Below are 26,995 nucleotides of genomic sequence, written 5' to 3'. Positions count from 1 at the left end.
GGAAGGAAAAAAAAAAAAGAAATTGTAAATTAATATATAAACTAAGTTTGGACAAATCTACATATGTAGTCTTAAAGTACACAGAATTCCATGTGAACATTTTTTGAAAGGACAGCAGAGTTTTTACTTAGTGGAATTTCCAAAGTTAATCTTCTTGAGATCATTCTGATAGCCTCGCCAAACATTAGTTAGAAAGGCTGAAGCTGCTGAGGAGTAGGGTCTATATAATTATGCCATGATACCCTTTCCAAAGGCATAATTATCTTGGTCCCTAACTCAAGTCACTCCAAGGGTCAGTCCATTCAGGAACAGACATGCTCAGCAACAGTCACTGCCTACAGATTAGCCTTCCATGAACTAATAGTTGTCCACACACTGGCAAATTTTATAATCTGAGGAAGTGTCTCCTTTGGGCTGTTCTCTCATCATAACTTCCTCATATCACTTGGTTATTTTGGTATAAAATATACCAATTGTTTTTTAACTGTTTTACGCATAAGAAATACCAATTCTAAATATGGATATGGAAAATTGGTATCTGTGTTTTTAAAAATAGATTTACCAATAATTGTCCTTTATTTGGTAGGGATTTTTGGAAAACCGGTATCATCAAACCTGCCAAGTACTCTGTGATTCTAAGTTTAAAAAATAAGTTGCTTATTTTCTTAAAGATATTTTTCAAAAGTCTGACAGCCTTTAGGCATTGCAGGAATGGTAGATTCAGGGCTGTGAAGAATGAAAAATAACCTTTCTTACATAATGTCCAATATCACATGTGAGTTTAGTGTGTGGTGTCAAGAAAAAAATGGTGTCCAGAAATTCAGACCTTGTCCTGACACCCAGGTTGATAACAATCACAGTATTAAAAAGCTGGAATATATAGACATTAGAAACCATATGGCTTATTTCCAGTTAATTTATATATAAGAAAACTCAGGTCCTGAGAGTCAAAGTTTGTTATTCAAGGTCATACAGCTGCTTAGCAGAAGAGGCAAGAGTCAAACCCAGCTTTCTGGATCTCCAGGGGCACTGATGGTCACGATCATGGGGTAAGAGAACTCCAGTCAGCAACAGAACAATACAACAAGTAATGAACTGAAAAAAAATAATTGATACGGAACTGTTTTCACACCTTGTTTTAATTCACAGAAATTTATGCACAAATAAATTAATGAAGGTCTGGAGACATTTTATAACCAACATTTCACAATATTCAGGGAAAAGACATAAGGACGGAAAAAAAGAATGGCTAGTGAAAAGGTTTCTGAATCAAAGTATTTTGCAGAATTTTTCCTTTACCTGCTTTCCTTGTATTTCACAAATATAAGACTGAAAGTTGATGAACATGTACGTCATGCAAGACACTCTCCTACCTACATTACATATGTCACCTCATTTATTTTCTTTGATTCCTATCATATCAATTTTTAATCTCAGTTTTTTGAGGCAATTAATACAGAAATTGTTGCATAGCTAGTAAGTGTTGGAACCTGCATCTGAAACATTTCTACATGATTCCACCATCTACATGTGTATCCAGTGAATTAAATCCCTTAACTTTTGAAGATTATCCCTCTGGCCCTGCCTACCTCCTTATTATTCTCTATTCAAATATATATTTCTTTAAAAAAAATTTCACTAAAGAAGTTGCTTCTGTTTATGGAAAAAAATATTTCTAAAATTAGACAGAAATAAGCATTAACATTTATTCTAAATAGGAATAAATAAGAGAACCAGGACTTTCAAAATGAAAATCCTTATGTATTGAGCATCTAAAATGCCTTCTCGAGGTTGCCATGCCAACCATTCTAGGTTCTAAAATAAGCTGTGAAACAACATTTACTCACACCACATTATGTAGGCCTCTGATACGTTCAACTGTTTTAATAAGCCCAACTAAATTTTGCATCTTTAGCAAATGGGAGAAATAACACTGGCACAAATCATCAGGGAGACAAGCAACATAGTTTTTATGTTTTCTAAATGAGAGAAGCCTTGACAAACAGATTTAAAGGAGACTTTTCATTTCCGTTAACTTTCTTTTTATGTATTTCCATAGTTAGTCATCGCTTTTCAAAATAGAGTTTTATAAAGTTACACTTAAGATATAAACAGCACTAGAAGTGCTTAACACTGAATCTGTAGGAAACAGATCTGGAAATGTAGGGCACCTCCATCCTTGATTCAGACCACCCGGCAAAAAAATAAATGAATAAAAAGCCAAATGGAGCTGAACAGGTCTGCGGATTCCTGCCATGCGGTTTGAAGAGATTTTGTCTTATTTACCAAGCTCCGTAAGGGCTAATACACCGCAGGTTGACTGACTGCTGAGTATGACAGAGGCCTCCAGAGGAGTCTTCTCTGGAGGGACTCCCAAAGGTCAGGAGGAGCAGGAAGGGGGATCTGGCAGGTAGACCCAGTAGACCCAGCCTCAACATGCAGAAGGCCCAGGAATATGGCAGCCCAGAGAGGGTGATTTGAAAGGGATACAGTGGATGACAGGGGCACACAAGGTAGTGGAAATAATAGCAACCAGCAACCCAACAGCATAATCAACAGCTAATGGGTACAAAACCTCTATCGGACAGGGTGCGAGCTTACAGCAAGGGGATAATGACAAGGCATATATGGCCTCTGCCTTCAAGGAACTTAAAATCTAATTAATAATAAAAATGAAGGTTGATTAAGCAACGCAAATAAAGTGAAGTGCCATGACAGACAAAAGTCAGCGTGTTCTAGAAACACATAGCTGAGACATCTGGCCCAGTGGAGGGAAGGTTTCTCTAGGAAACTGATATGTAAACGTGTATCTCAACAGAAACATGGAGAATAAAGGGAGAGGAGGTAGCAAACAATTTACTGGAAGCAATTTCAGGTGAATGCAAATATCAGAATTTAATTTGTGCCTTACCAGCCTTTGCATAAGCATGCAATATGTCATATCTAAAAACCAGATTCAGGCATCCATAGATAAACAGGAAACGACAACAATAAATTCATTAGAGTCACGACTACTCTTATTACATCACCTGTAATTGTGGGCTGCACTGAATTGATATCTCTGGTTTATTGGTTTGTCTTTCCTGTCCATAAACTGTAATATGTCTTAAGTAGAACACTTCTATTTCTGAGGGGGTAACATCAACTATTATTTTTCCCTGAACAAGGAAGATTTAAGATTTGACCAAAGGTGAGTAGGCAAAAACAAACTTCCAAGTAAGAGCTTTTAGAAAGACCCCAGTTAATGACTCTGCTAATAACAATTTCCTGGATTTGAGGTTCAGGTCACAGCCCTCTAATTGGGAGAGACCTACAACTGTAAGTGTCCTATACATATTAATAATTTTGAAACTTATTTTATATATTGATTTAAACCCTCAGTCAGTGGGGTGACTGGGTGGCTCAGTCGGTTAAGCGTCTGCCTTCAGCACAAGTCATGATCCCAGGGTCCTGGGATCGAGTCCCACATCAGGTTCCCTGCTCAGCGGGGAGTCTGCTTCTCCCTCTCACTCTCCGTCTGGGCTCTCTCTCTCTCAAATAAATAAACAAAAATCTTTAAAAAAAAGCCCTCAATCAGTGACTCCAAATCATAAAATACATTCACAGTACTTTCAAGTTATTTTGAAGAGTACTTGTCACAAATATTTCTTGAAACATCCTCTAAGACAATTATTTTACTCAATCTAAGATTCCAGATTTGTCAACCTACTTCAATGACATGACTTAGTATCATTCATCTAAATCTGTGAGACTGTTGCCAGCTCACTCTTCTTCCTCTGCCTTTAAGAGTTCAAAATGCTACTTTGTGGCAGATGACATCATTTTTGCTCTGGCCATATTTACAGTGCTCCTGACTTCTGCCTTGTACATGCGTGGCCATGCCCTCCTGCTCTGATCAGCTCTGGAGTTCCAGGTTACTCCGTATTCTAGATATCATCTCTCATATCATAGAAGAGATCCAATTGGTGGAATGAAAGGAGGACCACCATTTGCACTGGAGCACTGCTAGGAAAGATGCTCAAATGAGCTGTCTGGTTCTTTATTTACATGAGGAGAAGCTCACCACAGGTTTTGTTACTTCTCTAAAGTGAGCAGACTGGGGCACCTTGGTGACTCAGGCAGTTAGTTAAGTGTCAGCCTTCAGCACAGGTCATGACCTCCCTGGTCCTGGGATAAAGCCCTGCATGGGGTTCCCTGGTCAGCGGGGAGCCTGCTTCTCCCTCTGCCTCTGCCCCTTCCCCCACTTGTGCTCTCTCTCTCAAATAAAAAAATAAAAACAAAAAACCAAAAGTGAGCAGACAAATCCTCCTCATTTGAATTATATTTAGAAGACAACATACCTGAACCCAATTTCATTTAGAAATGGTCTGTCAAAAAATTTTTGTGTGTGATTTATGAATTTACTTATAGGAAGTCTTATAATGCTGAACAACTGAACTATATTATCATGTATTTCATCTATCATTGTATTGAAAAGAATATCAAGAGGGCTCTGATACTTATGAAATCGTAATTATCCAATTTAGCAATTTAGTACGTGAAGCTTGTCTAAAATACGCAATAGAATTTTGTATGTAAAGCTTAAACTTTTGATCTCAAGATCCCAATTTCCTGGCTTATCAGTTCAGACGGAACATGAATGTGCTTCTAATGTTATCGTCGAAAGGCACAGAGTCCGAGCTGACAGAGTTCTAATGTGGCCAAGTCTCTTTACTGTTCTTTCTCTGAGAAGTTAGAAAAAAAAAGATATCAATCCTTATAGCTGAAGTAGACTTTTTTTTTTTTTAAGAAGATTAAAAAGTTTACAAGAAGCAAGGCAGGAGCACAAAGACAGACAGATGAATGTAGGAGGAAAAGGTTATGATCCAATCAGACATCCTTTCTTCCTTAAGAATAAATTGTGTCGTTTCCTAGTAATGACAAAAAAGGGGTGGGAGGGAAACTTGACAGGTGCTGCCACCAAAAAAAAAAAAAAAAAAAGTTTTTAAAAGCCATCAATAGATGCATTTTTAACTTGTTAATAGATGAAGACAAATCATGTAGCAAACTCCATCCTGCATGTGGGTATACCATACAAATAGGCTATGGAGTACAGGTATGTACTTCAAAGGCCACCCCAAAATATGCCACTCTGGCATATCGATTATTTTGAAATTAAAGCTACGTAAGAAACAGCTGATGTAAGAAGGACAACTTGATCCCTCTCTGTGCCCATGAAAGTAGGAAAGTAAATTCCCCCTGTGAAGGGTACACTCCCTGCACTTGGAGGATAGAAGGTATCCTTAAGGCCATGGATAGGGATTTCAGGGCTGAGAAGGCTATATAAACAAATCTTGCTACTTCATTAATTTGCTACCCAAGCCCCAAACTTCTTTGTCTTGTCAACTCTTCACGAATTTATTATGTCTTTGTCTAGAAGGTATAAAAGTTGCCTGCTTTGATCACTTCTCTGGATCTCCTATCTTTGGGGTCCCTTCATGTACAAAATTAAATTAAATTTGTTTTTCTCCTGTAAATCTCTCTTTTATTACAGGAGTCTCAGCTGAGAACCTAGAAGGGCAAAGGGAAATTTAGTTTTCCTCCCCTATACCTAGCACACTTCTTGCCACGTCATGGTACTCACAAAAGGCATTCGTTAATGAATCAGTAATTTACTATGTGTCATTTTACACGGACTAGAAATAAGCTTTGTCAGCCTTAGCACTAAAAGAGGAAATCATAAGCTCTAAACCTGACTTTGGAGGCAAGTTGGCACTATGAGGGATTTTTAAAGGAGGATGCCATGCATTATCTTTAATTTCACTGTCGTAAATAACATTACCTCAATAAGATAGCAATTCAGTATGAACACAGTTTGCTCAAAGGTTACCATGTGATATGGACCAGGGTAAAAATAATCCAATATTTTCACATAATATGTGATGAAATTTAAAACCAAGTCCACGATAGCCCGAAAAGTGTAAGGAACAGGGAGCAAGGTAAATAATACTGCTAAAAAACTATCCTATGAAACTATAACCCCTTAAGAAGGAAATGGCCTTACATGGGAAAACGATTTCCCTTGTTAAAGAATGACTCTCAGAAGGCTTGTGCTGTCTGGAGAATTTCCCCTTAAATACACACCCTCATGAATAGAAGTTGGGTCTTCACCCCCAAATTAATAAAACAAAACAGAATAAAGTGATATGAAATAATACTTCTGCTGGAAAGATTAAGCCCTCGTGACATTCTTTTCTCTGCACAGAGAACTAAAACATGTGTAGGTGAAGGATGCTGCTTCATTATTAGTCATTATTAGAGTTTTCTCCATGTCCTTCTTTAGAATGCTAATATATTCACAAACACAAATATGCATTTTCAACTGTTCCAATTAAATTTAAAGAAGAATTTTAAGGAAAAAAAACAACGTGTATGGAAAAAGAATGTTCTTATTAGCACATATGGGTTTTAGGTCTGTATATGTATACAGATTAAGAAGTGAATAACTGGATGTCTTATAGGGAAGCCTGGTCTTCGTAAACTATCTCCGGATCTGTTATCATCAGCAGATGCTCACTCTGGGTGCAACCAAAGTGATTACTCCCAGAAAGCTCATAATTGCAGTAATTAGGGTCACATGACCTCCAGCTTGCATTGCTTTAAAAAAGCAGAAGGCCAAACATTAGCATTTGAATGAGCACCAGAGGTCCACCAGTTGAGAAAGTTTAAGTGAAATGCGCCAGAAAGCTTTGAATGTCCGATCTCAAAAAACACTTAAAGGAGTAGTTTGTTATTTTCACATGTTTTACATTGTCCTCCTCTGCAGAGGCCTGAGCCTTCCCTTACAAAGGCCAAATCTCAGCAGTACAGCCCCACTAATTTACCCGGCAACAGGTTACAATGACTAGGAGGAAGGAGTGATTTTACCTAAATCTTTCCACTTTAAAGCCTATTTTTTTTTGTTTTAGAATATATTAGCAGTATATTTAGAGGACCCAAACCATCCATTGACTACTTTTTTAAAGAAATGATGATTTAATTCATTGTAAGCGCAAATACAAATGAAAAAGAAAGGGCTTAATTCTGCCTGTGAAAATAAGAGTAGAGAGACTCCATCCTTTTCCTTTATCTTTTAGAATTTCTTTCACTCCCCTTTTCAAAGGTTTGTAAATCTTTATAATGGTTAATTAAACCTCGGGCCTCTCTCACACACAGGAATGTTCTTCAAGAGCCTGGGAGCCATCTTTTAAAAATGCTAACTTGGAGGGAGGTAACTTCTCTATCTCCCAGTTCCCCTAGGAAATGAAGAGTCTAACTTCGGTGGACTTCTTGCTGCAAACTGTAAAACTAGCTGCTATCATAAAGGTTATGAGAAGTTTGTCTCTCCTCTGGAGAAAGCCAATTAGCTAACACAGATGGTCACCCCAATTACCAGGTAAAAGTAGCGCTCTTACTGAAGGATTAGTTATCGTTTCTCTTAAAAGCATGTATGTAATGGGTTTTATCTGCCTGTTTATAAAAAAGGGTGAAGTTTCTTTTGGTCTTTGCAATCTCTTAGTGGATTTCCTGTGCCGTGCATCTCCTTCTAGTTTAATGCTTATTCAATAACAAAAGTTCTGTTTTGTTTTTTCTCTCCCTACTACCTTTGTGGAGAGGATTTCTGTGTTGGGAGTTTGTTTTTAATTATATTTCCCCAATAATTTCAATTCCAATGAACCCTTCTCCCTGTAGTGGAGCCCTATTAAATAATTTAACAAATAATTTGAATGGTGAAGTTCCAAACTTCTCATGTGAAATTTAGTAAAGAGATGTAGTACTTAATTTTACTATTTCATTTTACCTTTAATTATAAACAAGCTTGGTAACATTAATATAAAAATAAATCCAGAGAGCATGAATGTCAGTTGGAACATTAGTTCCCATGTGTTGAGATATTAGTATTTATTTTTTCACAAAATCTAACGCACAAATGCAACTTTCTTAATGGAAGCTCTTGAAACAGACATTCACGTTAGTATTTCCATATGTAACTATTCTTTGTGCACAAGGACAGCATGAAAGCTCTGATGACAGATTGAATTTCTGTTCAGAGTTTAAAAAAAAAAAAAAGTAGATACACATTAAAGTAGATAAAGACTGTGCCCAGCTCAGGTCACAAATCTAAACTTAAGTCAGCCTGCACTTTTGGGAAACAACTGTCAAGGAATCCTAACATCTACCAGTCACAATCCTCCAACCCAGCTTTAGCTAGCTCACCTGACCCTAGATGATAGAACCTGCTTATAAAGAAATTCTCAACCTCCTAGCCTATCACGCCGTTTCTCCATTGCCTTTTCTAATGCTCTATGAGATTCACTGTTAACCAAAGTCCCTCAGGAACACTGTTCTGCTTTGTGAGGCACTGTATTCCCCCAATTCATGGATTGTTTCCCCTTGAACAGAGGACATCAAACTTGTTACTGAATTGTATTATTTCTGTCAGTTGACATAGTTCAACAAATATTTGTGGAAAGAAAGAAAAAAAAAAAGGAAGGCTGGAACAGAAGAAGAGAGGGAAGAGGTAAAATCCAGGTCCAAAGTAAACCTGTCCTACACCTTCTGTTTCAGGTTTCCTAACTTCTCAATCTTTGGTACCTTCTCTGTGCCTTGGCTTCCACAGAACTCTTTGAAGAAATGCCCTTCTTTTTCTACATCTCACTCTCTATTTTGCCTATTTAAATTCTAGTCATCTTTAAATCCAATTGAAATTCCTTTTTTTTTAATGAGATCTCTGTAATCACAGTGAATTATATCTTCTCTAGATCTCCCTAGAAGTTATGTCTGCACTTAGTATTTGATTGCATTACCATGTATTAGTCACTATTTATATGCTTTAGCTTTCCCTTAGCTTAATTCGACTGCAAGCTATCAGAGAACAAAGGAACCATTTTTAATACTTCTAAAGCATCTACAGAGCCTAGCACTCAACTGAACTGAAAGTGTATTCTCAATATTTGACTTATTCATAACTATTCTATTCCACTGGAACTGTACCTTCTCGTGTAGACTTACTTGATATATGCAAAGACTTTAATATGAGAGTACAAGTAACAACTCATGATTTAAAAATATGTCTAGACCAGGCAAAAAGAGTTATCATTTGGGCTATTTTACTCCTCTCCACACTTTTTTAAAATTTCCATGTGGCTATCAGGAATTTACCTGTCACTAGGACTTTTTTTTTTTTTTTACACATAAACTATTGTCTTCCTTGAGCACATTTCTCACTTCCCCCACCCCTCAACATCATACCACCCTATGAAGGGTGTACAACCACGTGGGGCACCTTAGCTAATGACTCCTGCATCCAAGAAAATGGGACATTGTTTGATTAGCTGAGTTGGACACCATATATGGCAGAATCAAAATGATGAAATAAGTAAGTATCAAGAACAAAATCTGTATCATCTTTGTGAGGTAAATAATGAAGTGGTCAAAATATCATTGAGTAAACCGTGACACAGAAGTGGAGAAGATACTATGTTTAATCCAAAGAGAAACTAGATACAGGAAAATCACAAAACTAACAAATATTTATTCAGTCTCTGCAATGTAAAAAAAACAAAAAACAAACAAAACCTCCCAGCAATTCCAGGTATGGTGGAGGAGGCAGAATGATGTCTGATAAAGGAAATAAAAACTATTTAGGTAACTTCTCTAGGGGATTTATGTTTATAGTTGATACACAGTTATTTAAGTATTATAAGATATATTAAGGTAATTTACATAATTTTTAACATGTAACATGTATTTGTTATGTAATACTTGTATGAAATATAAGAAAAGGTGATCACACTATACTTAAACACCTATATATAATAGCTGAGCCTGAACACAAAAGTGTAATTTCTTTTTGGTCATTGATTTCACCTAGCCTACATAGCTGCTTGTACATGCCTCAAACATACTATTAATAGTGAAAATTTTATATCTTAATTTCCAATTAGTTAAAACAGGTGGAAATCCCAAAGGGAAACTAAGTGCAAAGGTCCTCTCCCTGTGATATGATTGCCAAATCGTCTGTATTATATCTCTGAGTCCCTAAAAGATAATGGAAAGTCAAATGAAATTTGAAAGAGTTTGCATCTATAAAGTTGCCTTTTAAATTAAACACTCTGCTCACCGACCCATTTTTCCCATATTGCCAAACTTACCGAAAATCTTTAAACAATGTAAAAAACTTGAAAATAAAAATCACAATTAGAAGAGGGAATTCTTATTAATTTTACTTTCCCTAATGGTTTCAGAAATGAGGTCCTCAGTTCCTTGGTGGAAAAATCTGGGGTTTTTTTTGTTTTATTTTGCTTTTTAAAGATCCATTTAACCATCTTAAAGAAAGAGAGAGAGACAGAGAGAGAACAGGGGAAGGGGCAGAGGGAGAAAATCCTCAAGCAGACTCCTTACTGAGCCGGGAGCCTCACCCTGGGCTCCATCTCAGGACCCAAGAGATCATGACTTGAGTTAAAACCAAGAGTCAAATGCTTAACCGACTGAGCCACCCAGGAGTCCCATGGACAAATCTGTGTTTGAAAACAAATCCCTGTTGTTTAATTTATCCTCCTCTATGGGGCTGATATTCCTCATAGCTGGCTTAAGACCCCTTAAAATGCCAGCACAGATGTTTTTTAAAAAGTGAACTAATACATTCCATCACCTTAGTCTTGAACCTAGAGAACTACTTCTGACAAGGCATTAATCCATGTCAGTAGATATAAGGATGAGACAGAAAAGGTATTTACACTCTATAAGTAAAACATCTTCAGGCAACAGATATCAAGTTCACTCATACTTATCAGTTCTGAAGATTAATATCTTATAAATGAAGCCATCACTAAATGGTCTATACTTACATATTATAAGCAAATAATTACATTTGGGTAAGTGTATATTTTTGTACTTATTTTTATCCCCAAAAAGATTTCTCTATATTTTTAAGAAGCATTACATTTTACACAGAAATAATTTTTTATAAAAACTGTGTCTAGTTTGTGACTAAGTTTCTCTGTGCATAAAATGAGGATGATAGTATCTAAAGTTTTAAATATTTATTTATATTCTAAAAACTAGCTAATATGCTTGCTTTACTTTTGAACCATAAACTTTATGTGACAGACATACAATTTTTACTATAAGACAGAGAGGGGGAAGAGAGAAAGTGAAAGACATGGGTGGATATAGAAATATACACATAGAAGCATGTGTATAATAAGTATATTATAAGTATATAAACATGTGTATAATAAGTGTTTTGTTTTTATTCAGCTCTTTACTAATTAGATTAAAATCATGGAAAGAAAAGTAAACAAAGCAAAGACTCTGAAACTACATAAGTTGATGGTCACAAGACATTGAATAATAATGGAATGAAACCAAGTCTTGGTTATAACTGTAGGGAATTAGTTCAGAAAAGGCAGATCACTTTACCTGTTTTAACAGGAATGGCCATCAAGTGTGCCTAAAAGCAAAGCCCTTGAACTGTTCATTAGCAAAACTATCCAACACTAGTATACATATCTATGTAGCTATCTAACTTGTATGTATTATATGTTACATTCCTTTTTCTCTTATGCAACTGATGATTTTCTATTCTTAGATGAATAACTAATGAAACTAAATAACTATGGATTTAGAAGCTGAGGAAGAAGAAAGCATATCCCCTTTCAATAATACAAAGTTATTACTTGGCAATAAATAGGCTGTAAAAGAAATAAAGGATTTCTAAATGAATGGACTCCTTACATAAGAAAATGTACTTCTTATGTTTTTAAATCCTCCAAACTTCCCTAATAAGATATAGGCCCAAATTAAAGTCATGGTATTCTTTAATGATATAAATAATCTGCAAAAAACATCAGCTGTGCTATTCTTGGGAACAGCATTCTTTCTTCCCCATGAATTCAGGAAAAGAATAAAAATAAGCTGATCAGGGAATTAAATCCACAGGATTGATTTCAGAAGCAAGGGGTTTATATGAAAACATAGCCAAGGGACTGTCTTTTGTAGCCATTTGATACTATAAACATTTGGTTAAGAAAAAAAAGACTCAGCTAGAATTTTTTTTTCAACATGGAAAAACAGACTCATTAGCAGTTACTTAATATAGTTCCAGCAAGTTGTGTTTTCTATTTGTCCTCTGTGGCGTCAACAAGCCTATTTCCTCAGTATGTCAAGACTCTGTCAAAATAAAGGAGCGATTTTGGGAACATATTTTCCTGAGGTAATACACTAGATCATAAGAGGAGATTGAGAAGTGATAGCAAGCTTGCCTCTGAGAAGGTTCTGGGCAGCCTCCCTAAAATATGTCAGTTTGGCATATTGATTATTTTAAATACAAGTTACTTAAGGAACAGCCAGTGCAAGAAAGACACTCTGACCCTCTTTTGCCCTCCTGAAAGCAGGAAATAAATCTCCTTTATGAAAGGTACTCTCCCTGTACCAGGAGGTAAAGAGACATCCTTATCACCAGAGAGAGGGAATTCAGAGTCCAGAAGGTTGTACAAACAAATCATGTTACTTCCTCACTAATTTACTACCCCCAAGCCCAAACTTCTTTATCTTGTCAATTTTTCACAAATTTATTGTTTCTTTGTCTAAAAGGTATAAAAGTTGCCTGCTTTGCTCACTTCTTTGAGTCTCATATTTTTATGAGCTCCTGTACAAAACTGAATTTGTTTTTCTCCTGTTAGTCTGTCTTATGTCAATTTAATTATTAGGCTAGCCAAAGAACCTAGAAGGAAAGAAGGTAAAAGTTTTCCTCCCCTACACCTGTCACCCCCACTTCAGCCTGCCCCCCACCTCTCCCATTCCAAATCATGTCACAAGCTTGTTTTTTGATTTCAATGTTTGTAACGGGAAAGGACTGCTTTTTATAAAAAGAAAGAAATAAGTATTTATAATGCTTCAGATTTTGGAAAGCTGCAAAGAGAGCAAATTCTCCCTAGAACCAACTGGTCTTTCCAGTTTGAAATGTGATTCTAGCGGCCTTGTATCTCTCCTTAAAGTGGTAAACAAATAATTAGGCATTTTACAAATCTTTCTGGAATCTCAAAGTCACTTTGTCACATGTCAATCCAATAATTAGATTTCTGGGTAAGTCTTCATCCTTAAATATATTTATACTATTACCATATTATGCTAAATGGAGGAATAAAGCAGAATGACAAAACAATGACCTTTCTCATACCTTTACTCTTTTAAATTCCTCAAATTGAATCTAATGATTGTTACTGTTTCGAATGTCTTTTGGGTGATTTGTTCAAAGTCTTTGCTTTTTTGCTCAATTTTTTCTATCACCAGGGAAGAAAATAGAGTGATTAATAATTACTAGCACACACACACACACACACATCCATATATATTTAGCTGTATATTTAGTTTATAGGTATGTAATAAAATTGTTCATTGTGGCTTCTAATCTTTATAATTCATAAAGTAAGCATTCCCTAGCATGAGACAAAATGGCTAGAACCCCAGGATCTATGAGTTAGCAGGAGAGATAAGAAATGTCCAGAACTAATCATAACATAAAGAAGTCTGAGCAAATGCTATGAGGAATGTGTGAAACAACATGAAGCAAGTGAGAGGAGAAATATAGTGAGACCCTGAGGTGGTACTGAAGGTTGACAATGTAGCTGGTCAAAGACTGGTTGGTCTTGACTCTGCAAAGCTCAAAGTACTAAGCTTACTCGGAAGACATAAGAGTATCCTCTCTCCCCACTCCCATTATATTAGAGTATTCATATTTTCTACACTATTTTTCTTAAGTTAAAGTCCACTCAATTATGTAATATGCTGCTTAGTTTGTTAATAGTATCTTGAATAAAAGATATACTATCATTCAGCAGAGCATAGAATGGTCAGTTTAAATATATATATAAATGTCAGTATATGTGTGTATACACACACACACACGTATATAAACTTCTGACTTCCTTCATTTATATATTTTGTTTTATGACAATAATTTAAAGCTCTTCATTAGTTTTATTCTTTATTAGTTTTATTCTTTATTAGTTTTATTCTTAAGAGAAGCACCAGAATTTATTACTCATGTAAAACCCAGAGGGGAAAAGGCTTTTGATAGAGGTTTTAAAAGTGATTTAGAATCCTCTTTATTTAAGACTCATAACTATGCATTACCTTATTTAATCTTTAAGTGAAGCATAGGTTATTTTTTTGTTCCCATTTTACAGATAAGATAGTGAATTCAAAGAACTCGATGGCAAACAGCTCAACAATATGGAAACATATAGAAAACATGAGAATTCGAGGCAGAGGTTGTAGACTAGAATTAGGAGGGAGGTCCAGGTCCAGGTTGAAACAATGAGATACTGGAAATAGTCTGAATGTCCAAAAATAAGTAAAACAGTGAAAAAATTATAGCATATCTATAGAATAAAACATCATATAGGCATTAAAGTCACATTTTCAAGCAACAAAAGGTACAGAATACAAAGTTTAACTTCAATTTTGTGAAAACAAAGTAAGACAAAAAGTGGAGGGAAATATACCAAAATACCGGTAGCGGTATTAATAATGAAGAGAAAAAAATAAATTGGAAAAATCAATACAAATTTTTTTTAAAGGTAAAAAGTGTGGTGCAAGATGTTTTTAAACATGAGTATCAAATTTGACTTTCTAGATTCTGAAGTTCACTCTGATTCCCTTTTATAATAACTTTCAGGAATTTATGTCTTTTCCTAATCTAAATTCAATAATACTGTATTTCATAGAAACTAAAATACAATCTGTTGTAAGACATATTTCATTTGACAGGAAGAAAGAAAGAATATTTGCCAAATTAACTGTGGCATTTATTTGATTTTACATAGTTTAATGTGAGAAAACATCTGAGAATTTGATAAAATATTGCAAGGACATTTCTTTTTTAAAAATTTTTATTGAGGTATAATTGACATGCAACATTACACTACTTTCAGGTATAAAACGATTCAATATTTGTAGAGATTGCAAAATGATCACCTCTAAAAGTCTAGTTAAATCTGTCACCATGTATAGTTATAAAATTTTATTTTCTTCTGATGAGAACTTTTTAAGATCTACTGTTTCAGCAACTTTCAAATATGCAATATGGTATTGTTAACTATAGTTACCATGCTGTATATTACATCCTCATGACTTATTTAAATACTGAAAGTTTGTCCCCTTTGCCTCCCATCACCCATTTCACCACCACCCCCATGGGTGATTTCATATATAAAAGAGACCATAAGTATTTGTCTTTCTCTGAGTTACCTCACTTAGCATAATGCCCTCAAGTTTAATCCGTGCTGTCAGAAATGGCAAGATTTCATTCTCTTCTATGGCTAAATAATATTCCGCTTTGTACGCGCACACACACACACACACACACACACACCACATCTTCTTCATCTATTCAACCATCAGTGGGCACTGAGGTTGTTTCCATTTTGGCTTTTTAAAATAATGCTGTAATGAATATGAGGGCTCAAATATCTTTTTGAGTTAGTGTTTTCATTTTCCTCAGATAAATAACCAAACGTGAAATTGCTGGATTATATGGTAGTTCTTTTTTTTAACTTTTTGAAGAACTGTTAACTGTTTTAACTGTTTTCCATAATGGCTGCACCAATTTACATTCCCAACAACAATGCACAAGGGTTTCCTTTTCTACACAGCCTTGTCAACACTTGTTATTTTTTTGTTTTTTAGATACTAGCCATTCTAACAGGCATGAGGTAATATCTCACTGTGGTTTTGATCTGCATTTCCCTGATGATTAGTGATGTTGACCATCTTGTCTTGTGTCTATTGGCCATAGGATGTCTTCTTTGAAAAAAATATCTTATTTAGTCCTCTGTCCATTTTTAATCAGATTATGTTTTTGCCATTGAGTTGTAGAAGTTATTTACATATTTTGGATTCCTTATCAAATATATGATTTGCGAATATTTTTTACCATTCAAGTAGGTTGGCTTTCCATTTTGTTGATGGCTTCCCCTTTGCTGTGCAAAGAAGTGCAAGGACATTTCTGACACCCCATTTTATATATCCCCACCTAAAGTTTGCTATTATCCAGCAACACTAGTTATTTTGCTCAGCTGTTATTAAGAAGCTTTTCTATGAGGGAAACTTTTTTCCCCCCTGAAGCAAAAGAACTTAGCTCTAGTTTAGAAAAGAGTGGTAATTTTCATTATATATTTTATTCTATGTTGAGATTCTGGCTGTTTCTGGTGAATTAATCTATTTTTTAAAAGCCTTGTTATATCTAGTTACTTTCCCAAAATATGATGTAGAAAACTATCAACTTAAATTTATTCTCAGTTGAAAAGGAAAACAAAACTAATTGTGCTGAACCACGCATACACATGTGGGAGATCTAGCAATATGAGAATTTTACATGTTTCCATTTCTACATTCATTTTATATATTTTAATTGATACACTTATTTTGGAATATGTAAGTCATTCTGACTTTACAACTAGACTGAACACACTTAAATTACGTTCACTTTCCCACGAAAGAAACTCTCTACGTGCAGGTTGGGTAGTGGATCAGATCAAGAATAGTTTTTGTGTATTACACTTAACAGTTTTTTTTTTTTGTTTAACAAAATCTTTTATTCCTTTTCTTTTTTACATGCTCCTTTTTATTTTCTTCCTTCTGAAAAGTGCCAAAATGAGATTTCAAGTTGCCATGTTGACCATACCAACCATAAAACAAAATCCATAGAGGAAGAGGGACAAAAACTGACTTATTTTTAAGTAAAATGAAAAAGTAACAATTCAGAGTTAACCCTGTGTATGAAAATAGTCCTAATTCAAAGGCTTATACTTTGCCAAAAATCTCATTCTTCTTGTCATTTCTGCTTGGCAGGTGAATAGGGGCTAGCAGGGAAAGAAGAGTAGCAAAAAGTTCAAAGTCTTACAAGAAATTCCATGTTTAAATATGTGCAAGTTTACACAGAATATACCGAGTAGTGGATATGAAAGGAAGCCAGGCAACATGAAAAAGAGAAAGAGATAACAGTTGTGCACGCGCGCACGCGTGTGTGTGTGTGTGTGTGTGTGTATTGGGGGTGGAAAAGTGAGGTCAGAATTTGAAACCAGAAAAGGTACATATTTACTGTGTGCCTGGTATGTGGCAGACACTGCAATTTGAAGGGTAAATATGGGCTTTGAAGGCTAAATTCTTGATTAATGTAAGCATAAATGAAAAGCCAATGTTTTTCTTTATGTTAATTATTAATCAAAGCCCTGTACAAAAAATTTAGCAACACCTGGCATTTTGTTCTTACACGAGCAACAAAAGCCCTCATTTCATTCATGGATTAGCTTTTTCTTTTGTTGTAAAATCTGAATACATTTTCTAGAGAAGAAGATAGAAGGGATAAATGAAATTTCAATCCCACTGATGTGAGTGCCCTCTAATGCTCTGTTACTACTCTAAAGTCAGTTAAGCTGGTTTTGAGTCTCCCATGAAACCAACTAACAAGAAAATAGAACAAAAGAAATGACATCTTAGCATTTTTGCCAATTAATTGAAATTTGCAACTCATAAGCAATGTTTCAGCTCCACCATCCTTAGGAAATGAGGCTATACCAAACTGTGGGCTTCAAGTGTTTCCCTTCAAATGCAGGAAGCTGGCCATTCTTCCTTTTTTTTTTTTTTTTTTAAGATTTATTTATTATTTTAGAGAGGGTGGGGAGGGGTAGAGGACAGGGAGAGGGAGAATCTCAAGTAAACTCCCTGCTGAGCACGGAACCTGACTCAGAACTTGATCTCAAGACCCTGAGATCATGATCTGAGCTGAAAACAGGAGCTGGACACCTAACCAACTGCACTACCCAGGGGGCCCGGGAAGCTGACCATTCTTTAAAATGTTAGCTAGCCTTACAAAGAAGTCATTCTTTTGATATGTGTATTTATTAAATGAATACATTAGAATTGGATCTTTTCATTTGATCAAAATTCAGCTAGTGTGACAGGTAAAACAAATGAAACAATAGTTGATAATTAAAGGAATTTTACGAACTAGGAAAGCAAATACTGCTGTGTGTTAAGTGCCCCAAGTCTGAAATGTATCCATTTCTCACTAAGTTTCAGCTTTCTACACCACACTCTGCAAGAGTTATTTGACCCAGCTGTCAAAAGCCCCAAGATGCTTCTATTTTATTTCACAGCTTATTCATATCAATATAAAAACACCACCAACCTTAATTCCAGCCAGCAGTCCCAAGATACCTTGGATCAGATCAATAAAGTCTGAAAGATAAACAGAAAAACATCCTGTAAATTAAATCTATTGAATGATTCAATCTTTTATTTTACTAAAGAAGAAGATGAAGTTACTTGGTTTCTTGCACCATAAAATGTATTGGCTGATACCACATTCATTTACAGCAAGGGGAGGTTATATAGTTATAAAACTTCAAATTATTTTCTAGCTCTCAACTAACAAGATCTATTAAATGCCCAAATTAGGTCCTATTTTTATCTTCAGGAGTTTTTACGTAAAGCAGAACAATGCTTGTGCTTGTCTTCTAAAACGTCAACAAAAAAAATTTTTTTAAACAAATTCTGTACTCAGTGTACTACCATTTCTCTTGAAAGGTGTTTAATTGAAAATAATACAACTACTGCATTTGGATCCTTAATCTGGTCTAACAGTCTGTAGATTTTTAGTCCAGGATCAACAATCTGTTGAAAGGCAACAAAAGCCAAATGAGACAATTCCTGTGGCAACCTATCCATATTCCCACTGCTTTCTTACACTTAAGCCTTGCCACTAAATTATGCTGAGAAGCACACTGTCCAATGGAAGTACAAAGAAGGTCCACCAAGGACAAAGGCAAGCCCAAAACTTCTGTGTCAAAAGTCAGCCTGTCCTTTGGACAGTTAGTAAAGAAAATAAAATGACATAGAGTAAAATTCTTGACTTGCAGCAGGAGTGTCTATGGCTAAATCTCCAGTTGAAAAACAAAACAAAACAAGTTAGTTTCCAATAGTGTGTTTGTGAGTTAACTGGTTAGAAATTAAGCTATGTTCCACATGACATTGTTACAAATGGTCATTACCAGACTCCCAGATTAAACCTAACAGCTAAATTAACTGTAAATGGTAATTATTTAATTAAAAGAACAGTCTAAAATAATACTCATATACTCCAGTGAGTTATGTTAATTAGCTTGCCTTTAGTAAAAATTTCACTCTGTATATCTGAGCATCATGTTACCCACCTTAAATATATAGAGTTTTTATTAAAAGAAATGAAAAGGAAATACTAGTAAACCAGTAAATCAAAAAATTAGGATTGGAAGTGAAATTCCTGCTTTTTAATCTTAAAGGTAGGTGTTTAAAAAAGTGAACTTTATGGGGCGCCTGGGTAGCACAGTCGTTAAGCGTCTGCCTTTGGCTCAGGGCGTGATCCCGGTGTTCCGGGATCGAGTCCCACATCGGGCTCCTCCGCTGGGAGCCTGCTTCTTCCTCTCCCACTCCCCCTGCTTGTGTTCCCTCTCTCACTGGCTGTCTCTCTGTCACATAAATAAATAAAATCTTTTTAAAAAAATGAACTTTATTATACAAGAATGAAATGATAGGTGGATACATTTATGAGGATGAAAAAAATGTGGGGACATTTTGATGGACTTTTGAGATTAATGATTTTAACATGTCTACTTCCACTTCAAGCACCTGACTTTATTTTACATTGATACAAATATTATTCCTTTTCTATAAGGCCACCAGCTCCCAGAATGTGTGCCATGGCACCCCAGAACACAACTGTAAATTCACAGAACGCTAAAATATTTTTAATACATGAAAAAACACAGCAACATCCATCAGGCACAACACAAACTACTCACCTGAAGTAATCCACAGTTTCAATATTAGATTGGGTTACATTTGTTTCAATGATATAACTTTGCAAAGTTGGATTTTTTATTATGTTTGTAATATAAAAGCAAATATCACATGAAAACCAATGTGGAATAAGAATGAGGATGACAACACCCAATCTGACCCCCAGCTTTGAGGGCTGGGCTGTACCCAGCAGGCAAACACACACATAACATTAGTAAGCAATTGTGGGTTTTTAAGTATGAAGTAAAAAGATTTTTCTTTTAAAGGCCACTAAGTTGTTAGGACATATATACTTATTTTACTAATTAAATAGAGCTGTGAAGTATTTCTTTTGGCCTATGGGGCACCATGAAAAAAATTAACAGGATACTCAAATGCCATAAACTTGAGAAAGCTTGGGACACTCGCTATTAAACATTAGTTTTTTTGTTTTGTTTTGTTTCATTTTTGCTCCACAAATTAAAGAAAAAAGAAAGCGGGAGAGAATTAAACAAAGAAAGAAGACTAGTAAAGGAGAGAGGAGGGAAAGGCGAGGATTAAAAATTTTCTGAAATAAGAAGGAAAATACTGGGAGCACAGGAATGACAGTGGTTCATCACATGGAGTGACTGTATGTGTGGCTGTGTGTGCTACATATCTATATGTGCATGTGTGAGTGTCCTGCGTGTGCAAGGGGAGGCTAAAATAGTACACATGAATACTAGAAATGAAAGACAAAGAACAGGTAGAGGGCACACTGCATATAGGTACATCTTAACCATGTTGATTACCAGTCACCATTCTATAAGAGAACGTGGCTCTCTAGTTGCCTGGAGCCAAGGAAAGACTCCTTAAACCTGCACATTTGTTTGTGTGTAGCTCTAAGCCTCAATTAACCATTTGGCCACAGCTACTTCTTGCTAAGACCTCTTCAACATACTAGACCAATATTCTGATATCTTTAACATTCTTTTATATAGGTGGATTTTATCTTTTCTACATGCACTTTCAAATATATACACACTTTCATAGTAAAAACAAAGTGATACTTATTGAGCTTTTCAAAAGTGAGGCTTTGTGATATAGAAACCAGACTGCTTTATGTGTTCCATACATGGGGAGAAATTCCGACTTGCTGCCACCACTGTCCTCCTCCTCCAAACCCAGCCCTGCCTCCCAAAAATTCTAATTTATTTTCTTTTCAATATAGCATGAGCCAAATGCAAACTTTACTTAAAATATTAATGCTCTCTTAGCTATGTGAACCTTGTAGTTGAACCCGTAGACTTAGCAAGGTGTTGAGCACACAGAAAAATATAAATAAGTACTTGTCAAATGAATGAAGGTGCTTAGTGTTGTGCTTTTCTGATGCTTTGCCAGATTTAAAGGAATCGTTGAAAATTCCCTTTTTGGCAGAAATAAGAAAAAGAAAATCCCACCCTTGTCCCACCTGACTTGCATCAAAAATATTTCATGGAAACAAAGCTCTGAAGAAGAAGAGGTGCTCATTTTCGACCCGGTAGACTTACGTTGCTTGAGCTCTCAGGGTTTTTGTTTGTTTGCTTGCTTTTCGTATCTTAAAGGGACCATGTCCATTTGCAGCAAGGGCAGCCGCTTTGTAAATAACTCTCTCGACCTTTTTTTTTTTTCCATTCAACCCAGTTATTGAACAAATAGGCACAGAATACTGAAGATTTATGTTGCCCCAAGGCTCAATCTTCACTGTGAACATCTGCCATTTCAAACACACAGGTCAAGACTCTTTGTGTAGTATTCCGCTAAACAGTGCCCTAAGCATAACTCAAATGAAATTCTTTTCAATAGGATTCAGCATCTGCTACCAGGCAGCTTAACTTATCAGCATATAAAAGCATCACTTCTCCATCTTCTTGCTCCACAACAAAAAGGTAGGGGAAATGTCGGAAAATATTCTCGAGAGTTAACTGCTAAAGCTCCCCCCTCCTTTTTCCAATAAGAAATTATCTCATGCCTACGTATTATAAATCATATTGTGATGATGAGATCAAATTGTAAACTCTGTATCAAGCTGACGTATGCTTGTTTACACCTCATGTGAAATAAAAATTGAAAATAGAAGATATATTTTAGCTATTAGATTATCAAGGTTCATTGTCAATTGAAAAAACACCTTCTAACACTTGCTGCACTTTCCCCTTCTTAAAGTTACCCATGAATCTCAATTTACAGAAACTGTTGCTGCTTGAGTAATAGAAAAGTTACTGTTTGAGTTTTAATTTACAGATACAAATGTAGGGAATATTACATTTCAAAGACCAACTGAAAATCAATTCTATTAAAATATAACTGAAGTGCTTTTTAATTGTTTTATAATCTTTATTTTTTTTTAAAATATAGAGCAGTTCTGTGGGTTTTCTTTTTTTTTTTTTTTTAATAGTCTTGTTTAGTATTTCAGGGACCCAAAGTTCTTTGTCATCAAAAGCTTAGTTAGAATGTGGTGGGATGGGGGTGGTTATGAAAAGCCAAAAGACGAAGGCTATGATACAAAGCAGAATATGCCTGCTGTCACAGAAATACCAGCAAAGAGCTACAGGAGATCAAAGAAGGGAAAGAAAAAAAAAAACAAAACACACACCACGAAATCCTATTATATACATAAGGAATCACAGAGGATGTGTGTTTGGGCCTTGAAGGAGGTAAAGGATTTTGATAAGTGGAGATGGAAGGGACAGGAGACCAACTCAGACAATGGACTCCGCAGAAACAAAGTAATCAAAGAAGCTAGGCCCAGGGGCTGTCTGTATAAGCACCTGCAGTCCTACCTCACTGGAATATAGCACACAAGAAAAACAGTAATTGGGTGAAAGTTTAGGTTGGGTCTGTATAGGGTAATAACCTTGAATGACAAGCTGAGGAGGCTACATAATTAAGTATATTTAATTTTGTATGCTAAAGTGAACTGCTGAAGGTTTTAAATTCAAGAATGGCATAATTAGGTAACTGAATCTGGCAACACTTGTAGATTGGATCAGAGATGAGAAGAGATTAAAGAAGAGTCAACCATTTAGGTGGCTCCTACACGAGTCCCAGTGAATGATAATGAAGAGTCAACTCAGGTAGAGACAGTATCAATGCAGAGGGGAGAAACACTCTAACTACTGCAGAGACAAGTACCTTAGCTCAGGCTGCCATAACAAGATGCCACAGATATGCATTTTCTCAAGTTCTGGAGGCTAGAAGTCTGAGATCAGGGTGCTGGCTTGGTCAGATTCTGGTAAGAGCCCTCCTCCTGGCTTGTATGTATATATATGTAGAGCCACCTTCTCACTGTGCCCTTATATGGCCACTGTCAAATGAGGGCCCCACTTTAATGACCTTATTTAACAGTATCTACTTCCTAAAAGCCCCATGTCTTAAGTACTATCACTTTAGGGTTAGGGCTTCAACATAGGAGTTTTGAGGGGATGCAATTCAGTCCATAGCGGTGTCTGTAAGCTATGGGACTTGGGAATTGGTCAAATGTGAAAGGCTGAAGACAGAGAAAAGGAGCCAAAAGAATTCTGAGACCAACTCCCAGAAAGATGGTGTCACTCTTAGAAACAGGTAAGGCTGAAAGAAGATCAGGTTACTGAGCAAGAATAGAGGGGCTATTTTCGGCACATTGAATTTGAATTTCCAGCAGGATAATCAAGGAAAGGTATTTATCAGACAGCTAACCTATTCATGGAGAGTATGATCTATGTGATATGGAAAAAGAATGAAGTCTTACTTAACACCAAAACAGAACAAAAAGGAATGAAGACGGTGGTGATATAATTAGGCTGTTTGTATCAACATAAAATCAGAAGTATATGTGTGTGTTCCAAATCATAGAGTTAGGTTGTCTAGCCAGCCCACATTATTGCATATTTGATCATTCCCTTGATAGGTAGATATAACATTAATAGAGTACTAGCCACATGTAAACCCATATTGTTCTTAATGAATGCCATATCCTGCCTGTCGAGACTGTGGGCTGCTCTGGGTTAGTGACCCAGCAAACCCATGTTTGTATCTCAAGCACTTAGTGTGGTATATAGCATAAAGTCAGGGATCTATCTATAATTGTGGAATGAGTCACTCTCCGGAAAAAGAGGCTGAGTCATGGGCACTCCAACTAATTTCACCTCTAGACTTTGTATTATTCATATAAAAACATTGTAGGAAGCTAGGCACTCTGTATCGCTCTTAATGGAATGCTCTGTACTCGGACATGTTTGCTGTAGCTGCTATAATAATGACTGCAAATAGAGGTTAGAACTAAAGAGGGCCAGTTACCTGTGTCTAATTCACCCATCTACTGTCACAACAGAGAACAAAAAAATGACTGGGTGATACAGCAACTGGATAGTAACAACTCATTTAAAGTGAAGAACTTTCAAATACCTTAGTCACGGAATTTGTTTTTTGAAAACTATTGTACTATTTGTAATACGAAACAACAGCAATAATAGGAAATGATCGTTAAGCGTTTATATAACTCAGGCATTGTACAAAATATACCACATGCATTACCCATTTAATCCTCACAAGACCAAATATAGCAGATACTATTATTACTCCCAAGAGGAAACTAAGCTTATAAAGATAACTATCCCATACCTATGGATAAAGATTCCTATTAATTGACATTACACAAACATAATTTATTAAGGGAAAGAAATAACAATAGAAGTCAGAGATAAAGTGAAATACATACATATATTTGGGTATAGGGGCTGTGTATATTTTTATAGACGCATATTCTTTCATCTGGTTTTAAATTAGGATACCAATGGTTCTTCCTCTGTGATTCCTTAAGGAATTCTAGAATATTCAAATTCAGGCAGAAACAGTGAGGGTAAACTTGCTTTAAAAAAACTATTAAAAAACAACTGACAAATTTTTGAAATAGAAAGAACTAGTTCCCTGTAGTTCTTTGTCTAAGTATTTTCAGTGGGACAAAAATTAGGAAGATGGCATTATTTATTTTTTAAGCAACTTTTTGCTTGACACTACCTCAAAGGTCTACAGCAAAAAGGCCTTACGTATTCTCATCCAACAGTCTTTTGTGGGTTTTTTCTTTATAATTTTTATTTTATTAATGTTAAGCATGTAAACAATTTATGAAATTAACTTATTCAAGGCTTATGATAAAAAAACAGTAAGAAGCATAAGTTATTTGAGAGCTAAAATGTATCTGTATAATGCTGTCTTTATTTTTGTGGTGAGGTGGCACACTTGAGTGACGACAGAATCTGCAAAAGCCAATATGATCGGTTCACTCAAACCATTAGTTTTTAAAATCCAAGGTCTCCTTGGAAATGGTTTTATAGTAAAGTGAATGCATTATTAATTATTTGTCCAAAATCTTTAGTGGAGAATCCTGTCATTAATACTTAGATTTACAGCTGAGATTTGGAAAGATGCAGGAAACACATGAGACACTCATCAAGAAGGAGAAATGTTGCTTGTGTCTACCAACAGGATTTTTTAAAAAAGATTTTATTTATTTATTTGAGAGAGAGAAAGAGAGTGTGCAAGTGCATGAGTGGAGGGTGGGGCAGAGGGACAGGGAGAGAGAGAATCTGAAGCAGACCCCATGTTGGCTGTGGAGCCCGATGTTGGGCTTGATCTCACAACCGCTAGATCATGACCTGAGCAGAAACCAAGAATCAGAGGCTCAACCAACTGCGCCACCCAGGCACCCCTAACATCATGTTATTTTTTAGGATTAAAGTCACAACCTTGATTTTCTCCAATTCAGAAAGCACACATTCTCTTAGGCCTACCAACAGGTCATTTTGTCATCTCAGTGAAACTTGGATTTCAAAGGAATGTGTAGTTACAGGCAATCCTTAAACAATAAAGTAAATCTGTTGCCCAAAGCTCTAATTTCCTGAAAACTCCAGTAAGGCACTAACAAGCCAAAGTGAAGCATTCCACACATTTCTGAACCTCCTTCTCTGAGTCACCAGCTTTCTCCTGGGTCAATCCAGGTACACTTAACTCCTACGTATGTTGTTATTATAACTCCGTTCCAGCATAATTTAATTAATTTAATAAAGAATTGCAAATACCCAAAAGAGGTATAAAAGGACTGACTCAGAACTATTATTATAAAAAACATTTTCATCCATTTTAATATTCTTATTGCATTTCATGTTAAATACAAAGGACCAAAAAAGGTTAGAATTTATACATAATAATGGGAAATCCTATAGCTGGAAAGAATGTAGCTGCAGCAAAAGTTAGGGTTTCCTATAAGTCTAAAAGCATTATGTAGGAAACAGATCTGCCGTTACCAATGTGAAATATTAAGTACTTTCTCAGACTCCTGCCATCCCTCAACTGAACTAATCAGGGGCTAAAGCTTTACTTTTCCCCCAAAATAGCACTGAACAGAGAAGCATTATAGCGGCATGAAAATAACTTAAATTAGCTATACATATTTTCCCTATATTTCACATGTAGGCACTCCTATACTTATAATTTCCTTAACCATTTATTTAAAATTATAAAGAAAATATTACAAAGGGTGAAAAAATATTACAAAGGGTGGTTAAATTCCTAACGTGGTCTTTTAACCCTTAGTATAATTGAAGTAATACTGCATAGCTAAATAAAATGCGTAAAGCCTGACTGTGATCCAAGACACAGCTTTGTTGTTATATTAGCATAGGAATATTTTCCCAAGCAGATGGAGTACACTTAAGAATGAGTTATTCACTCTTCTAACTAATGATTTCTGAATACCTGCTTCATGGCAGCCACTTTTCTAGGGACTGGCATATCATGGTGGCCAATAAGTTATCAACAAGGTTCCGGCCCTTTGGGATCTCGTATTCCACCATGAAAACACAAATACGTAAGATAGCAGTGATTTCTATGAAGAAAACAAAGCAAGGTAAGAGGCGAGTGAATGAATGGTGGTTGGAAGGCTTCTCTACCACCCAAGTTCACCAGCAAGAAGTAGACGCTGAAATGGCATTTATTGCAGCAAGAAAGCTAGACCCTCAGCCACTGCCCTTTGGAGGGGAACGTTACAAGCAGATCCCTGGCTTTCAACTGTCCTCAAGTTGGGAAGTGCAAATGGAGCACATTCCTGGGCATTCTCAAAATGCACCAAAAATGCAGCTTGTGAACTAGCGTGGGG

General features: G+C 35.9%; 1 protein-coding gene across 17 annotated transcripts in view; it reads right to left on the bottom strand.

The window, feature by feature from the left end:
* The window catches only part of MAP2 (microtubule associated protein 2), a 283,955-nt gene that overhangs the window by 196,657 nt on the left and 60,303 nt on the right, over positions 1-26,995 (bottom strand). For all 17 annotated transcript variants that reach the window (XM_034655081.1, XM_034655088.1, XM_034655089.1 and 14 more), the window contains exon 2: positions 18,215-18,264. The gene's annotated coding sequence lies outside the window, so the exon portion shown is untranslated. The remainder of the gene's footprint in view (positions 1-18,214; positions 18,265-26,995) is intronic.

This window comes from Ailuropoda melanoleuca, chromosome 2 (assembly GCF_002007445.2).
Source record: "Ailuropoda melanoleuca isolate Jingjing chromosome 2, ASM200744v2, whole genome shotgun sequence".
NCBI lineage: Eukaryota > Metazoa > Chordata > Mammalia > Carnivora > Ursidae > Ailuropoda > Ailuropoda melanoleuca.
Note: the sequence above shows the minus strand (reverse complement) of the source record. Positions and strands in the feature narration are given on the sequence as shown.